This window comes from Panthera tigris, chromosome X (genome assembly GCF_018350195.1).
Source record: "Panthera tigris isolate Pti1 chromosome X, P.tigris_Pti1_mat1.1, whole genome shotgun sequence".
NCBI classification, from domain to species: Eukaryota; Metazoa; Chordata; class Mammalia; order Carnivora; family Felidae; genus Panthera; species Panthera tigris.
Window position 1 is genome coordinate 116,123,787 of NC_056677.1, and position 18,938 is coordinate 116,142,724.

Below are 18,938 nucleotides of genomic sequence, written 5' to 3' on the forward strand. Positions count from 1 at the left end.
AAAAAAAAAAACGTTGGGAAAAAAAAAAAAAAAAAAGAAAGCCTGTCTCCCACTTCCCTGTGCGTACCAGGAGTCAGAGATCTTGAAGCATCTGTTCTCTCTCCATAAAAATCTCTGGGATCAAAATTTTGTGTTAACGGTTGTCTGTGAGAGGACCAAATAAAGTATGCTGATGTTGCTGATTAAAACACCAAGTTGCACAACGGACATGTGTGTGTATTTCCGTGTGTTCTCTGATGATGAGCGGGGAGGAAAGAAATGCAGCAGCAAGTGATTGATAAGGGAGGAGGCAAATGTATGAGAAGGGAGGGAGGTGGAATCCTGCAAGTTTGGGGCCCAGAAGAGCCAGTCCATAGTTAGCTGGACATTGGGAATAAGAACTAGATGAGGACTGGGGACTGAAGACAAATTTCCTCTATAACACTTTATCCCACTGGAGAATAAGAAAGGACTTGCTACAACATCGGTGGGCCCAGATGGGGAGAGGGGTGATGTATGGGGGGTGGCAGTGTGTAATAATGAATCTGATCCCATTTGTGATGTTTTACTCTTGACAGCTTTTAAGCCTTATTCCTTCCTCTTTACCTTCTGGTCCACAACTGGGCAAGCTGATAAAAGCAGCCAGGAAGTTAACTGAGCATAAAATAAAAACAAATAGATATGAGTGGACTTAACCATCAGAACTGTTGTGTTGCCCAAATTGTCCATCACAAAAGCATTCATTGCCCTAAAACATCCTCTAGTGCACATGGACAGTCTGACCCAATGAGTAATAAGACGAAGACCCTGACACTTACCAATTTGAAAAATATACGACCCTATGGACCTTCCTCCCTAGTTAAAAATAACACCTTTACCCCATGTTTTTCTTTAAAAAGGTCCAATCTAATTGAAAACAGGGACTTCAAGGATTGAAACCCATTATATAAGACCTATTTAGACAAGGTGTGATTATTCCTACTGCTTTTACATTTAACAGTCAAATTTGACTGTGTTATTGAACTTGGAGTACATGAATGGAATCTCAGTGTGAATTTTTATGCCTTTAATGTCATGGTCCCACCCATTAGCATTCCATATGCAATATTATTGAAATTATTGATTCCATCAGTCATAAATACTTTGCCATCATAGCAAGGTATTTGGCTAATACATTTTATTCAATGCCTATTTCAGCAGTCTCTCAGCTGTAGTTAACCTTCACCTTTAAAATTTTTTTAATGTTTATTTATTTTTGAGAGACAGAGCATGAGCAGGGGAGGGGCAGGGAAAGAGGGAGACACAGAATCCCAAGCAGGCTCCAGGCTCTGAGCTGTCAGCCCAGAGCCTGATGCACGGCTCGAATTCACGTGCCGTGTGATCATAACCTGAGCTGAAGTCAGATGCTTAACTGACTGAGCCACCCAGGCATCCCTAACCTTCACTTTTAAGGGGACACAATACACCTTTCCCTGGGTACTCAGTGGGGTACCTCTTCCACTCCTGTCATCTCACATAATCTTTGCAGGCAATATCTTAACCACATCTAGCTTTTCCCAGATGTACAGATATGACGATGACACAACGATGACATCCTTCGAAGAGATTTGACATCACACTGGTGACATCCTTTGGGGAGATTCATATGGCACACTTGTTCAGGACACAAAATATCCACAAAGGAACTCACGAGCAAGGACGCCCCATTACCTCCACATATAGTACAAGGCTCTACCACCTCAGTTAAATTCTTGACAATTGTTTGGTAAGCCAAGGGCTGTTCCAGTCCTGACAGTGTCGAGAAACAATTGGTAGCCTTCTTAGTACCCTCATTGTTAAAAGGAGTCTAAAATCTTTTAGACAATTTTTTTGGATTGTGGAGGCAACATTCCTCATAATAAAAATTGTATCGAAGTCCCTTTGTTCTGTTACTTGAAAATAGGCTCACCTTTTTTAAAATATGAAATGTATTGTCAAATTGGTTTCCATACAACACCCAGTGCTCATCCCAACAGGTGCCCTCCTCCATGCCCATCACCCACCCTCCCCTCCCTCCCACCCCCCATCAACCCTCAGTTTATTCTCAGTTTTTCAGAGTCTTTTATGGTTTGGCTCCCTCCCTCTCTAATTTTTTTTCCTTCCCCTCCCCCATGGGTTTCTGGTAAGTTTCTCAGGATCCACACAAGAGTGAAAACATATGGTATCTGTCTTTCTCTGTATGACTTATTTCACTTAGCATAACACTCTCCGGTTCCATCCACGTTGCTACAAAAGCCATATTTCATTCTTTCTCATTGCCAAGTAGTATTCCATTGTGTATATAAACCACAATTTCTTTATCCATTCGTCAGTTGATGGACATTTAGGCTCTTTCCATAATTTGGCTATTGTTGAAAGTGCTGCTATAAACATTGGGGTACAAGTGCCTCTAGGCATCAGTACTCCTGTATCCCTTGGGTAAATTCCTAGCAGTGCTATTGCTGGGTCATAGGGTAGATCTATTTTTAATTTATTGAGGAACTTCCACACTGTTTTCCGGAATGGCTGCACCAGTTTGCATTCCCACCAACAGTGCAAGAGGGTTCCCGTTTCTCCACATCTTCGCCAGCATCTATACTCTCCTGATTTGTTCATTTTAGCCATTCTGACTGGCGTGAGGTGGTATCTGAGTGTGGTTTTGATTTGTATTTCCCTGATGAGGAGCGACGTTGAGCATCTTTTCATGTGCCTGTTGGCCATCCGGATGTCTTCTTTAGAGAAGTGGCTATTCATGTTTTCTGCCCATCTCTTCACTGGATTATTTGTTTTTCGGGTGTGGAGTTTGGTGAGTTCTTTATAGATTTTGGATACTAGCCCTTTATCTGATATGTCATTTGCAAATATCTTCTCCCATTCCGTCGGTTGCCTTTTAGTTTTGTTGATTTTTTCCTTTGCAGTGCAGAAGCCTTTGATCTTGATGAGATCCCAATAGTTCATTTTTGCTTTTAATTCCCTTGCCTTTGGAGATGTGTCAAGTAAGAAATTGCTGCGGCTGAGGTCAGAGAGGTTTTTTCCTACTTTCTCCTCTAGGGTTTTGATGGTTTCCTGTCTCATATTCAGGTCCTTTATCCATTTTGGGTTTATTTTTGTGAATTGTGTAAGAAAATAGGCTCACCTTGAATGAGATGCCCTGCAACAAAAGGCTCTAGAATCTGTCTAAATTCATATAGAACACGTACTCCTATTAGGCCCCCTAGAGATTCTTTTACTACAGAAGCTTTAACAACCTTCTCTCACACTTCTTGGAGTCCCTTTATGGAACATCCATAATGACCATTAGTTGCCCATGCACTTCTGATACAAGGAATTGCCCTCCTTGGCCCAATGCTGTATGCCATTAGTATGGCATATAATTTCCTGGAAAAATAGACATTCTCAGGTCCTGAACCTATGACTCTCCATTTCTAGCTGTCCATGATGCCTTTGATCATGAGATCAGCACTCTGCAAGCTCGACATGGCTAGTAACATCCCCTTGTGACAGGATGGAGCCAAAACTGGGCTTTCTGCATAACCCACCTATAGGAGAGGGTTAACTTCCCCTGTCCTCAATCCTTTGCCAGATGCCATAGTGCTAGAAGAGATTATCTCTCTCTTAAAAACTTTGAATACCCGGGAGCCCCTTAAGATCAACAGAGTGAATACCAAAGGGAGTTCATTCACTTAACCAATGATATTATCACTGTCACACCTAATGGAGCTTGCTTGAGAGCTGCTGCTTTTCATCCCTCAATCAGGATGTTCCTGACAAAGGACAGGACCCAAGGGTTAGTTAAATTGGCCTAACTTTAGGCAGTCCTCTTAGCACTGGATGTCTTGGCCAACAATTGGTGTCATCTGCACAGATCTTTGGATCAGTGCCAATGGTCTGACCATCTGGTCTGGCCAACGCAAACAATTTCTTATCTAAAGTTGTCTCATTTGGGGTAAAGAACCCTTAGAATCTCTTGCTTCACAAATAGCTAAAATACAAATTAAGGTCACACATTTCTATGCACATATTAAAGACACAATACAAAGTCTCACCATGGCACTGCTTATCATCTTTGGAGTTCCACACATTGATAATGACCAAGGCATTCATTTCAGTCTTCAGAATATACAATGCTGGGCTCATGAACAAAATATTCAGTGGAATATAACCTCTCTTACTGATCTCAGGCTGCAGGTTCCACAATGGCTTACATAAACAAGTCCAAATTACGTTAAATATACCATGAGATATTTTAGTTATCAGGCAAACATCAGGGATGAATTGTAGTAGAGTCTGACTCCATTTTTTTCAGGTTTACTGAAGTAAAACAGACAAATACTGTATGCATTTAAGGTGTTCAATTTAAAGTTTTGATATACATACATATAGTGAATTAACGACAACCACCTAATTATTCATCACTTCACATAGTTACTATTATTTGTTTGACTCTATTTTTGATGCATAACCCATTGTGTGAATCATAATCCTTTTTGTACCCTCTTGGTCTATGTGTGGCATCATTAGTCTTGAAATTCAAACCAAATTTTGATTGGGGGAGTATACATCCCACTTCTGCAAGCTCACATACTCCACATAAAATCAATGTTATAGATAGATAGATGATAGATAGATATAGGTAGATACAAAGATGATGAGATAGATGATATGTAGATGATATATAGATTTGATATAGATAGAGAGAGAGAGGTAGATAGATAGATAGAGAAATAGAGAAATTAGATAGATAGATAGATAGATAGATAGATAGATAGATAGATAGATATTAGGCATGTGGGTATGGCACTTTAAGAAGGATACCGGTATTTCAGAAAACAAATATGTCTTGAGTGCCTACTCTGTATCAGACATTGTTCTAGGTCCTGAGCTTACAGTGAAGAACATAAAGTCTGATTCCCTGCCATCAAGTAATTACATTTTTATGGGAGAAGAGGTAGTTAAGAGTGTTGGTGTGGGGCAGAGGACAGCTGCTTTAGGTAGGGGGTGTGGGGAAACCTTTCCTGAGGAGTTAATATTTGAACTGAGAACTGAATAATGAGATAGTTGAGATAATTGAATAATGCGATAATTGAGAACTGAATAATGAGAACAATGCAATGGTGAAGACTTTAAAGGAGAACATTTTCGGTAGAAAAAAAAAGCAAGTAGCAATGCTATGAGGTAAGAACAAAAACAATGTGCTGAGGAATAGAAAAGGGCGAGTATAACTGGAGTACGGAGACAGGGGCAGAGTAGAGATAATGACTGAAACCAGAGAGGCTATAGCAGAGACGAGGCTGCACAGGCAACAGGAGCTTAACAGGGTGAGAACTTGCATTTTATTTTGTGTGCAGTGGAGAGCCCCTGGATGGTTTGATACGGGAAAGTGATGTAGTCTGAATTACGTTTTGAAAGTTCACGGATGTTACGGGCTGTGTAGTACTAGAGAGGTGACAGCCTGTTACAACAATACAAGGTTGAGATGATGGTGGCCGGGACTGGGACTGTGGCAGAGGGAATACAACTGAGTGTCGAACAGAGCAGTTTGGAGCATATGATTTGAAGTCCGATCTGCATTTACAGCTTCACCGCCTAAACCTCTTCACTTCTCGAAGATTTAGTGTCCTCATCTGTGAAATGGAAATGATATGTGTCTGTGCCTTAGAGTCACTTTGGGATTGAGTGAGGTAATTTATATGAAACACCTGACCCTATATGAGACCCATAAGAAGCATTTGATTAAACGGTGTCTGTTACTATCATCAATACTATAAATAAATAAATAAATAAATAAATAAATAAATAAATAAGAGTGCTTCTTCTTCCTTCTTTCTCCTCCACTCCCCAAGACCTAATGTGGCTTGTGTGAGCTGCTGTTAACCCATGAATACTGAGCCCTTGTTTGGTTTTCTTGAAGACACAAGTATTTGGGGGCACTTTCCCTCAAAGGTGAGGCATTCCATTACCTTCAGATACTTCACAGTAGATGTCTGTGCCTGGCTTATGATTAATTTATATAATGAAGTGGCAGTGATGGCTGATCTCTAACATTCTCTCTTTCTACCTGATGACTCATTGCTTGAATATCTTTTTTTCTCCGACCTCCTTCCACAAGGCCCTAAATGAACAGCAACCTATACTCTTTCCTAACTGCAAACATAACCTGCTGAGCATAGTCAGATTGCTTTGATAATTGCTTCTTTCCATGAAATGCGTCTCTGAGTTTTTCTTCCTTCAGAAAAATTGGCTTGCATTTTTCAAAGAAAGTTCTCATTTTATTACTTCCTGATGAGAAGAACTCTTCCAAAGTCCCTTATTCCCATGATGGTTTTATTTTCTCTCTTTGGTCTCTGATATTTGTCCATCTTTGTGCATTATCCTCATTTAAGACTAAAATTCATAAGCTGTTTACTGCTTCCTCGACATCCTTGATGGCAAATGAAATGGAATGAGATGTTGTTTCCTTCTTTGAAGGGATTGTTTTCCCCTCTCCACCTTTGTCTCGTAAGTGATTAGAGCTTACTCATTCTTCAAGGCTAAACTCAAAAGGTGATTCCTCTGAAGCCTCTTTACCACCAATTCCAGCAGAGTCAGTTGCTCTTATTGTCCTACAAAGACTTTAAAGCAATTGTCACACTGCGTGAGAATTATTCATTTACATATTTATCCCCCCTCCCAAAATACAGTATTCAACAGCAAGGAGCATGTTTCATCCATCTTTGCAACCCCAACCACCCTGACACACCTAACACAATATCATGGTGGCTGTCCAGTGCGTTGATGAACGACTGGAAGGAGCGGACAATCAAGTCATTGTATTACATACTGGATCATTTCCTTAATCTTCTCTATAATATTTGCTTTAGAAAATGTTAAAACCATTTATAAGTCTTCTTGTTAAAAATTCAAAATATCAGGAAGAAAGATAAAACACCCATAAACCCTAAAACCTAAAACACCCTGCAATATGCACAATTTTGGCAACTATCTTTCTGTACATGGCTCTACGCTGACATAAACACTTAAATGTACATTTACACAATTAAAGTGATTTTATATGTATTTTTAATGTTGAGAAAACCTTTAACTCTACAGAGTTTTTGCATTTCGTTTCCCCCTAGAAACTGGTTAAAAGCTTGGTGTGAACCTTTCTGTCTCTTTCTCTATATTCATACAATAATGTAACATATATACATATGCATACAAACATATAGGAGCACTATTTTACTCTATACCACATCTGGTTTTTCTCACTTAGAAACACTTCACAGAAATTTTTCCACATCATCTGGTATGGACCTGACACACTTTTTAAAGTAGATATGTAAAATGTGATGGTTTGAATGAAAGACAACTTGTTAAACCATTCTTTTACTGAGGACATTCAAGTTGATTCCAGTTTTTTGGCCACTACAAACAATGTTACAATTAATCTGAATGTGTGTGTGTGTGTGTGTGTGTGTGTGTGTGTGTGTGTAATTTATTTTGTTTATATTCATCATTATATATTTGCGCTTCTATTTCTATGGAATAGGGCATGAGAAGTGGAATTGATTAATTAAATTTTGTGTGAACTCTTAATTTTAGCAGATGCTACCAGACTGAATTCCAAATGCCTTTACTATTTCACATATCCCTCAGCAAATGTATGAGATAACATATTACCCTCTACCACCCCCCACCAATATGTGATAACATTTAGTGGTCCTAAAGTGACATTCCTTTGTTATTTTAATTTCAGTATCCCTGTTGGTGAGGTTAGTGAGTGACTGCACTTGTTCATTGGCAAAGTGAATTTCTTCCTCTGTGAACCTTTCTTATACTTTTGAACCATTTTCAAGTCAGGTGTTTGGGTTTTTTTATTAATGTATAGGAAATTTTTGTTTTACATTAATAACATACATATGTTAGAGATGAACCTTTTATCTGTAATAGGTACTACAAAGACATTTTTCTCTATTATTTATCTTCTGATTTTTACCTTTACTTAGGCCATATGATTTTATTTTAAGTACTCAATTATGCCAATCCTTCCTCTATAGTGTCTAGGTTTCCAGTTTGAATAGAAAGTTTTCTTGACTCTTAGATGATACATAAGTTTTCAAAATATCTATATTAATTTTATTTTAACATCTTCATCTTTAAACCATGCAGAATATTATTTATTTGTGTGTGATAGAGGAGTACGAACTTATTTTATCCTTTCTTTTTCTTATTTTTTATTAAAATTCCAGTTAATTGACATACAGTATAATATTAATTTCAGGTGTACAATATAGTGATCCATCACTTCCGTAAATCACCTGGTGCTCATCACAAGTGCCCTCCTTAATCCCCATCACCTATTTCAAGCATCCTCAACCCGCCTCCCTTCTGATAACCATCACTTTGCTCTCTATAGTTAGTGTTTGTGTCTTGGTTTGCCTCTTTTTTTTTTCTCTTTGATCATTTGTTACGTTTGATAAATAAATTCCACATATGAGTAAAGTTATATGGTATTTGTCTTTCTTTTACTGACTTATTTCGCTTAGCAAAATACTTTTACTGACTTATTTTGCTTGGCAAAATACATTTACTGACTTATTTTGCTTAGCAAAATACATTCTGGCTCCATCTATGTCATTGCAAATGGCAAGATTTTATTCTTTTTGATGGCTGAGTATATTCCATCATATATGAATCTATATACATATATATATGTAATCTTCTTTATCCATTCATCAGCTGATTGACACTTGGGCTGTTTCCATAATTTGACTATTGTAGACAATGATGCTATAAACATTGAGGCACATGTATCCCTTTTTTAATTTTTTAATTGTTAATTTTTATTTTTTTTAAGTCTATTTATTTTGAGAGAGAGAAAAAGGCCATGAATGGAGGAGGGGCAGGGAGAGAGAGAAGAGAGAATCCAAGCTCCAACCTGTCAGAGTAGAGTCTGACGTGGGGTTCAATCTCACCACCCTGGGATCATGAACTAAGCTGAAATTAAGAGTTGGACGCTTAATGAGCTGAGCCACCCAGGTGCCCCAATTTTTAAAATTATTTATTTATTTTGATTTTTGAGAGAAAGAGCATGAGCAGGGGAGGGGGAAGAGGGAGAGAGAAAATCTCAAGCAGGCTCCATGCACAACACGGAGCCCAATGTAGGGCTCAATTCCACTAGGATCATGACCCGAGCCAAAATCAAGAGTTGGATGCTCAACTGACTGGCGCCCCTGCATGTATCCCTTTAGGAATTAGTCTTTTTGTATTCTGTGGGTAAGTACCTAGTAGTACGATTGCTGGATCGTAGGGTATTTCTACTTTTAACTATTTGAGGAAACTCCATACTGTTTTCCACAGTGGCGGCACCAGTTTGCACTCCCACCAATAGTGCAAGGGGGTTCCCCTTTCTCTGCATCCTCACCAACACCTGTTGTTCCTTATGTTATTGATTTTAGCCATTCTGACAGGTGCGAGGTGGTATCTCATGGTTTTGATTTGTATTTCCCTGATGATGAGCGATGTTGAGCATCTTTTCGTGTGTCTGTTGGCCATCCAGATGTCTTTGTTGAAAAAGTGTCTATTCATGTGTTCTGCCCATTTTTTATTTGGATGGTTTGTGTTTTGGGTGTTGAGTTGTATAAATTCATTATATATTTTGGATACTAACCTTTTATAAGATACGTCAGATATCTTTTCCCATTCCATGGGTTGCCTTTTAGTTTTGTTGATTGCTTCCTTTGCTGTGCAGAAGACTTTTATTTTGAGGTAGTCCCAATAGTTTATTTTTGCTTTTGTGTCCCTTTCCTCAGGAGAAATATCTACAAAGAAGTTCCTATGGCTGATGTCAAAGAAGTTACTGTCTGTGTTCTTTTCTAGAATTTTTATGGTTTCAGGTCTCATATTTAGGTTTTTGATCCATTTTTATAACTTTAAATTTTTTTAACGTTTATTCACTTTTGAGATACAGAGAGAGACAGCACGAACTGTCTCCAGCGGCAGAGAGAAAGAGAGACACTGAATCCGAAGCAGTCTCTGGGCTTCGATCTGTCAGCACAGAGCCTGTATGATCATGACCTAAGCCGAAGTCAGACACTTAACTGACTGAGCCACCCAGGCACCCCAGTTTTAATCCGTTTTGAATTTATTTTTGTGTATGGTGTAACAAAGTGGTCCGTTTTCATTCTTTTTCATGTTGCTGTCCAGTTTTCCCAACATCATTTGTTGAGAAGAAGTTCTTTTTCCTATTTAATATTCTTTCCCGATTTGTCAAAGATAAATTGACCATATAATTATGGGTTCATTTCTGGCTTTTTATTCTGTTCCATTGATCTATGTGTCTATTTTTCTGCCACTACCATACAGTTTTGATTAGTACAGCTTTGTAATATAACTTGAAGTCCAGAATTGTGATGCCTCCAGCTTTGTTTTTAATTTCCAAGGTTTCTTTGGCTATTTGGGGTCTTTTGTGGTTCCATCCGTATTTTAGGATTATTTGTTCTAGCTCGGTGAAAACTGTTGTCTATATTTTGATAGGGATTGCATTAAATGTGTAGATTACTTTAGGTAGAGTAGACATTTTAATAATATTTCTCCTTCCAGTCCATGAGCATGGGATGCCTTTCCATTTCTTTGTCTCATCTTCAATCTCTTTCATCAGTGTATTATAGTTTTCATAGTACAGGTCTTTCACCTCTTTTATCTTTGGTTAGGTTTATTCCTAGGTATCTTATGGGTTTTGGTGTAATTATAAATTTAATTGTTTCCTTAATTTCTCTTTCTGCTGCTTCATTATTGATATACAAAAATACAACAGATTTCTGTACATTGATTTTTTTATCTTATGATTTTACTGAATTTGTTTATTCTTTCTAGCAGTTTTTTGATGAATTCTTTTGGATTTTCTACATAAAGTATCATGCCACCTGCAAATAGTGTAAGTTTGACTTCTTCCTTGACAATTTGGATGCCCTTTATTTCTTTTTCTTTTCTGAATGCTGTGGCTATGCTTTCCAGTACTATGTTGAGTAACAGTGATGAGAGTGGACATCCCTGTCTTGGTTCTGACCAAAGAGGAAAAGCTCTCACTTTCTCCCCATTTAGGATGATATGAGCTGTGGTTTTTTCATATATGACTTTTATTATGTTGAGGTATGTTCCCCCTCGAATCTGCTTTGTTGAGGGATTTATCATGAAATGGATGTTGTGATTTGTCAATGGTCAGATGGCTCCTATCCTTTCTCTTATTGATGTGATGTATCATGTTGATTGATTTGCAAATATTGAACCATTCCTGCAACCCAGGAGTAAGTTGCACTTGATAGTGATGAATGATTTTTTTAATGTATTGTTGGATTTGGTTTGCTAGTATTTTATTGAGAATGTTTGCATCCATGTTCATCAGAGATATTGGCCTGTCATCCTCTTTTTTAGTGGTGTCTTTACCTGGTTTTGCTATCAGGGTAATTCTGGGCTCATAGAAGAATTTGGAAGTTTTCCTTCCTTTTCTATTTTTTGGAATAGTTTGAGAAGAATAGGTATTAACTCTTCTTTAAATGTTTGGTAGAGTTTGCCTGTGAACCCATCTGGCCCTGGACTTTTATTTGGTGGATGTTGATTCAATCTCCTTGCTGGTTATCAGTCTATTGAAACTTTCTGTTTGTTCCTATTTCTGTTTTGGTACTTTATATGTTTCTAGGAATTTATCCATGTCTTCAAGGTTGTTCAATTTGTTGGCATATTGCTTTTCACAATATTCTCTTATAATCCTTTGTATTTCTGTGGTGTTGGTTGTTATTTCTCCTCTCTCTTTTGTGATTTTATTTATTTGAGTCCTTTCTCTTTTCTTTTTATTATGTCTGGCTAGAGGTTTAACAATTTTACTAATTTTTTTGAAATAACAAGCTGCTGGTATGTTGATCTATTCTATTGGTTTTTTCATTTCTATATCATTTATTTCTGCTCTAATATTATTTTCCTTCTGCTGGCTTTAGGCTTCAATTGTTGTTCTTTTTCTAGCTCCTTTAGCTCTAAGGCTAAGATGTTTATTTGACATTTTTCTTGCTTCTTCAGGTCGTCCTGTGTTGCTACCTATTCCCTCTTAGGACTGCTTTTTCTGTATCCCAAAGTTGTTGGACTATCGTGTTTTCATTTTCATTTGTCTCCATGTATTTTTTTTAGTTCTTTTTTGATTTTCTGGTTGACCCAGTCATTGTTTAGTAGCATGTCATTTAACCTACATATATTTATGGTCTTCCAGATTTTTTTCTTGTGGTTGAATTCTAGTTTCATAGTGTTGTGGTCAGAAAAGGTGCATGCTATGACTTAAATCTTTTTATATTCATTTTGTGACACAATATGTGATCTATTCTGGAGAATGTTTCATGTTCACTTGAAAAGAATGTGTATTCTGCTGTTTTAGGATGGAATATTATGAATATATCTGTTAAGTCCACCTGGTCCAGTGTATCATTCAAAGCCATTGTTTCCTGGAGCACCTGGGTGGCTCAGTTGGTTAAGTGTCTGACTCTTGATCTTGGCTCAGGTCATGATCTCATGTTCATAAGATCGAGACCCAAGTTGGGCTCAGCACTGGGTATGGAGCCTGCTTAAGATTCTCTCTCTCCTTCTCCCTTTTCCCCTCCCCAGCAAGTGCTCTCTCTCTCTCTCTTTCTCTCTCTCTCTCTCAAAAAAGGAAATAAACAATCCAAACTCAACAAGCCCATTGTTTCCTTATTTATTTTCTTTTTAGATGATTTGTTTATTGTTGTAAGTGGAGTGTTAAAGTCTCCCACTATTATTGTATTATTGTCATTGAGCTCCTTTATGTTTATTAATTATTTAAAATTTTAAAAAATATTTATTTATTTTTGAGAGACAGAGACAGAACATGAGTGGGGAGGGGCAGAGAGAAGGAAACACTGAATCTGAAGTAGGCTCCAGGCTCTGAGCTGTCAGCACAGAGACTGACACAGGGCTCAAACCCAGGAACCATGAGATTATGACCTGAGCCAAAGCTGGACACTTAACTGACTGAGCCACCCAGGTGCCCTTATTATTAATTATTTATATATTCGGGGTGCTATCTTATTGGGTACATACATATTTACAGTTGTTGTATCTTTCTGTTGGATTGTCCCCTTTATTATTATATAGTGCCCTTCTTTGCCTCTTGTTACAGTGTTTGTTTTAACGTCTAGTTTGTCCAATAGAAGTATTGCTACTCAGGCTTTCTTTTGATATCCATTTGCATGATAAATGTTTCTCCGTTCTCCTCACTTTCAATTTGCAGGTGTCTTTAGGTCTAAAATGAGTCTCTGATAGGCAGTATATAGATGGGTCCTGTTTTTTTATACATTCTGACACCCTATGTCTTTTGATGAGAGCATTAAGTCTTTTTACATTGAAAGTAATTATTGATAGATAGGTATTTATTGCCAACTTATTACTTGTTTTGTGGTTGTTTCTGGAGATTTTCTCTGATCCTTTCTTGTCTTTCTTTTATGCTTTCCTATTTTCTTTAGTGCTATATTTGGAATTCCTTCTCTTTATTTGCATATTTATCAGTGGTTTTCTATATATGGTTACCTTTTGGTTTATATGTAACCTCTTCTGCAAATAGCAGTCTATATTAAGTTGATGATTGTTCAAGTTTGAACTCATTCTTTTCTCCTCTCTTCCTCACTTTTTAGATATATGTTATTACATTTTATATCCTGTTTTGTGAGTTCCTTGACTGATTTTTACAGAAATATTTATTTTTTTACTGCTTTTTTGTTTCCTGCCTTTACACTATCAGTTTTGGTTTCTCCTTCTCACTCAAAGAGCCCCTTTAATATTTCTTGCAGGGCTGGTTTAGTGGTCATGAATTCCTTGAGGTTTTCTTGGTCTGGACAACTCTTTATTTCTTCTTCTATTCTGATTTATAGCTCTACTGGATAGAGTATTCTTGGCTTCAGATTTTTCTCATTCAGCACTTTGAATATATCATGCTACTCCCTTCTGGCTTGCCAAGTTTCTGTGGAGAGATCTGTAGCTAGCCTTATGGGTTTTCCTTTGTAAATTAATGACTTAGTTTATCTTTCTGCTTTTAAAATTTTGTTCTTTATCATTATATTTTACACATTTAATTACAGTATGTCTTGCTGTTGGTCTGCTTTTGTTGATTTTGACAGGAGTTCTCTGTGCCTCCTGGATCTGGATGTCTGTTTCCTTCCCCAGATTATGGAAGTTTTCAGCTGTTATTTCTTCAAATAAATTTTCTGCCCTCTTTTCTCTCTCTCCTTCTTCTATGACTCCTATAATACAACTGTTATTATATTAGATGGAGTCACTGAGTTCCCTAAGTCTAATCTGGTTTTGCATAATTCTTCTATCTCTATTTTGTTCAGCTTCATCACTTTCCATTACTTTGTCTTCTAGGCATTAATTCATTCCTCTGCTTCTTCCAACCTACCATTTATTGTATCAAGTGTGTTTCTAGTCCCATTTATTGCACTCTTCGTTTCTGATAGTTTCTTTTTTTTAACTCTTTTATCTCTCTGGTAAGGGTCTCACTGATAGCGTCTATGGTTTTCTCAAGCCTTGTGATCATTGGTTTAAATTCTCCATCAGGCATGTTACTTCTATCTGTTTCACTTAGATCTCTGCCATGGCCTTACCCTGTTCTTTCACTTGGGATAAATTCTTCTGTTTTAGCATTTTGTCTAAGTCTCTGCCTTCTTCTTTGTGTTAGGAAAGCCACTTATGTCTCCTGCTCTTGAAAGTAAGGGCCTTATGAAGAAAAGGTCATGTAGTGCCCAGGGCCTGGAGCTTCAGGAAGTGTCTCAGGTGTGTGCTGCATGCCCTTTGCTATTGTGTCCTGGCCAGTCATATGCAGAGGCTCTCCTTGCTTGCTGTAGGCAGTGTTTGGTCACTGACCTGAATGTAGCAAGTTTTAATTAGGTGTGCTCTGGTCTGCTTGTGAAATGAAACTTGTCCCCACCTCCACTAGAACTGAGGCACTGCAAAATTCTGGCTGGGAGAGGTGTTGTGGGCAGGAGTTTGCACTGGTCTTCTGGGAGAGGGGCCTGCTGTGCTGGGACTGAGGCAAGTGTGACTGAGAAGGGCAGTTCTTCCAGAGCACAGGGAGTGGTGCTTTGGTGTTAGTAAGTTAGGATGCCAGTGTCAATGCCGTGCTGCTTCCGACAGGTGGCTCTGTGTTTATGCTGAGAGGTGGGGGAGGGAAATGATGCTGGCCAGCTCCTCTGTTCTCAAAGAGGTGCTCCATGAATGTTTCAGAGGCACACTCTGAAAATAGTGAGTAATCTCCCCATTGAGTGCCCCAGGCACTCTACAGATGGTGTCTCCACACTGTATGCACCTTGCTTCTTTGACTGCCTTCTCTCCAGGAGCAGATCAGTCCTCTCTGGGCTCTATCTAAGCCATGCCCACTGATGTATAAAACTCCAAGCTTTAAGCCCTGCTGGTTGCAAGAACTCATAAAATTCAGCCCCCTTGTTTTCCAAGCCAGTGGCTTTAGGGAAATGTCTTCCTAGTGCATTCTCCTGTGTGCTCCTCTCTCTTTTCCTTCTCCATGACCATGGCTCCCTCACTCCATAGCAACTGGGATCCGTTTCTCCCCTAAACCATGTCTCCAGACTTCCTACCTTCTTTATAGTGGTTCCTGCTCTTCCTTTAGTTGTGGAGTTTGTTCTGTTGGTCTTCAGATCTATTTCTGGGGTATTTAGGATGATTTGATAGTCATCTGTTGTGTTTGTGGGACAAGGTGAGCCTAGGGTCCTCCTACTCCATTGCAATCTTCCTCTATTTTATCCTTTCTAATAAATGTAATTAGTAAATGTATACTATATTACTAAGAAAATAAAAAAGAGAGTAAACCGCCCCTTTATTTTGGGTTCAAATCCAGCTCTGAAACTTACTAGCTGTTGCCTTGAGAAAGCCACTTAATTTATATGAACTTCTCTTTCCACCTTTATAAAAAAGAGATAATAATGTCAGCATCACAAGAGTTTTGTTAGAATTAAGTAAGATAATGTGTATCGAACACATGGACCAGCATATAGTCAGAGGTCAACAAATGATAGCGATGATGGCTATTATTTATGTTTCTCTGAAATGCTTTTGCCTTGAGCACATTTAGGAATGCTGATAAGCCCAACCATGTTGTGCATCATGGCTCACTTTGATCTTGTATCTTTAGCAGTCTTTTTACTCTACAATGCTCCTAAAGTTAAAGAAAAATACTATTTTAGGAATTTGACCTCAAAGATATTATCAAGTAGATAGAATGATACTGAGGTGAACATCAGAGGACAGACTAAAGTGGCCTAGATCCACTTCTTACAGAAATACTGCCTTTTGTAGAGCAAGATCTGCTAGAAGTTCCTGCTTGTGGAAAATATGACAAAGATATTAATAAATGTGAAGACTTGGGGAGCAAACGTGTTCGAGACTCTGAATCTCCAGAGTATTTGAGGGAAATGCTTTGCTGTATATGGCCTAGAGGAATTAACCCAAAGGATGCCAACTTGGGTTCCACTCATGCTCCAAATTCCATCACTGACAGAATTGGGATTTGTAGTCAATGCCAAGTGCCCTGAGAGATCATTTCTTATTTCTCAGGAAGGAGAAATAACTTTCCAAAGCAGTTACTTTAGATGACCAACATTTACCACTGATCACAATCTATGCCAGTAACTTTGCCTAAGGGATTTCCATATATCAATTTGTTTAATCTACACTATAGCTTGAGACAAAAGTATTATTAATACTATTTGATAGATGAGGAAATTAAGGTGCCAAGAAGTTAAATAACTTTTCCACAGTTGTACAGCTGATAAATGGCAGATCTGGAATTTGAACCTAGGCAATATGGCTCCAGAGTCCATGTTCTTAATTACTACTCTATGGTGGTTATTGTATAATACTCTCTTGGAAACTAAGCAGCCACCATAATTACCTTCTGTAGGCTAAATAGATGAAGGCAGTATTTTAACTGTTTCCTTACTTGTTAATTTAGACCAGGAGTTTTAATAGTTTTTAAATTCTTTGAATATTTAAAAATAACCACTGAAAAATTGATAAAATAAAATAAATATAAAATAATAAAATAAAGTGAATGAAATATATATCAGACTAGGATATGCTAAGACATTTGAATGGGATTGTGTTCTACCCACTTGTAGCAGTAAAAGATGATTTACTACTAGAGAAGATAGATCTATCTGATATACCTAAGAATTCAGATAGACTTTAGTATGTTTATTTTATATTAAAGTCAAATTTTCAAATCCGGGGTTGAAACAATGATCTGTTTAGTAAACTGTGGTGGTATAATTGGTTTTCTATATGATGGTAAACATCTGATAATAATCTCACAACATGTAGAAAACATTCCAGGTGGATTAAATATCAAAACGTGAAAATTCAAAACCATGAAAGTACTGGAAGAAGATCTAGGATATGAGCATTATAACTTTTGACATCCCTGAGAATGACAAACAACTCAGGAGTCATAAAGAAAAGGTCTGATAGGTTTATCTTCATAAAGCACGCACGTGCACACACACACACACACGCACACCTGTAGATTGCCAACTACCATAAATAAAGTTTGATAAACAAAGATAGGTTATACATTTAGTACAAATAAAAATTATTTTCAATAATATTCAATGGAATATATTCAATGAATATATTCATCTGCTTGGGCTGCCATAACACAATACCACAGACCAGATGCCTTAAGCAACATAATTCATTTTCTCACAATTCTGGAGCCTGGAAGTCTGAGATCAGGGTTCCAGCATGGTTGAACTCTGGTGAGAGCTTTCTTCCTAACTTGTAGATGGCCACTTTCTCACTGTGGCCTCATATGGCAGAGAGAGGGTAAGCTCTCCGGTGTCTCTTCTTATAACAACACCAATCCTAATGGATCGTGGTCCTACCCTTATAACCACATTTAACCTTAATTACTTCTTTAAAGACCCTATCTCCAAACACAGCCACACTTGGAGTTAGGGCTACAACATATGAATTTGGGAGGGAAACAAACATTCAGTGAATATCAAAACACATATGTATATTTCTACAAATCACTATGAAACCAGAAACAAGCTAATGAATAATCAGGCAGAGGTTGTAAAGGGATAATTCATGGAAAAAAACATGCAAATGCCTAGTAAACACATAAAAAAGTCACTTAATCTCATTTATATTCTAGAAAATGCAAATTCTTCTCATTCATATTGACAAATATATAAGTTATTCTTACACACACTCACAAAATGATATTAATGGTAAGTGATTCCCTTGGTTTGCTTGGTGCCAGATGCTATGCTAAGCACTTTACCAGAATTTTTTTTATGTCATCCTCAAACATGAAGATATGCATCCAACCTGTGGATGGGGAACCTAAGACCCAGTGAGGTGAGGTCAGATACTTTGTTCAAGGTCACAATTTTACTAACGGTAAAACTGGGCCAGAACCTAGATCTAGATCCCTCATTTCTGTGTCACCTCATCAATGACAGTAACAGCAAACACTCTTACTAGGTAGCATGTATTTAATTTTATAGTATCTTAATGTAGCTATTATATGATTATTATCTCCACTTTTCAGATGAGAAAATAGAGGCAGAGAGAGTAAATGACTAACAATCAGTGGAGTCAGAATTCAAACCCTGAAGGCTGACTCTGACACCCTCGCCCTAGACTCTAGGCTCTAATGCTAAAAAGCTAACACACTGCTTAGGAAGGTTTAGAGTCTGAAATAGAAATTTGCCTTTGACCTTGTAATGGTTTTATGTTTATTTATTTTTGAGAGAGAGAAAGGGCACGAGTGGGGGAGGGGCAGAGGGCAGAGAGAGGGCCACACAGAATCGGAGGCAGGCTCCAGGCTCTGAGCTGTCAGCACAGAGCGTGACGTGGGACTCGAACCTAAGAACTGCAAGATCATGATG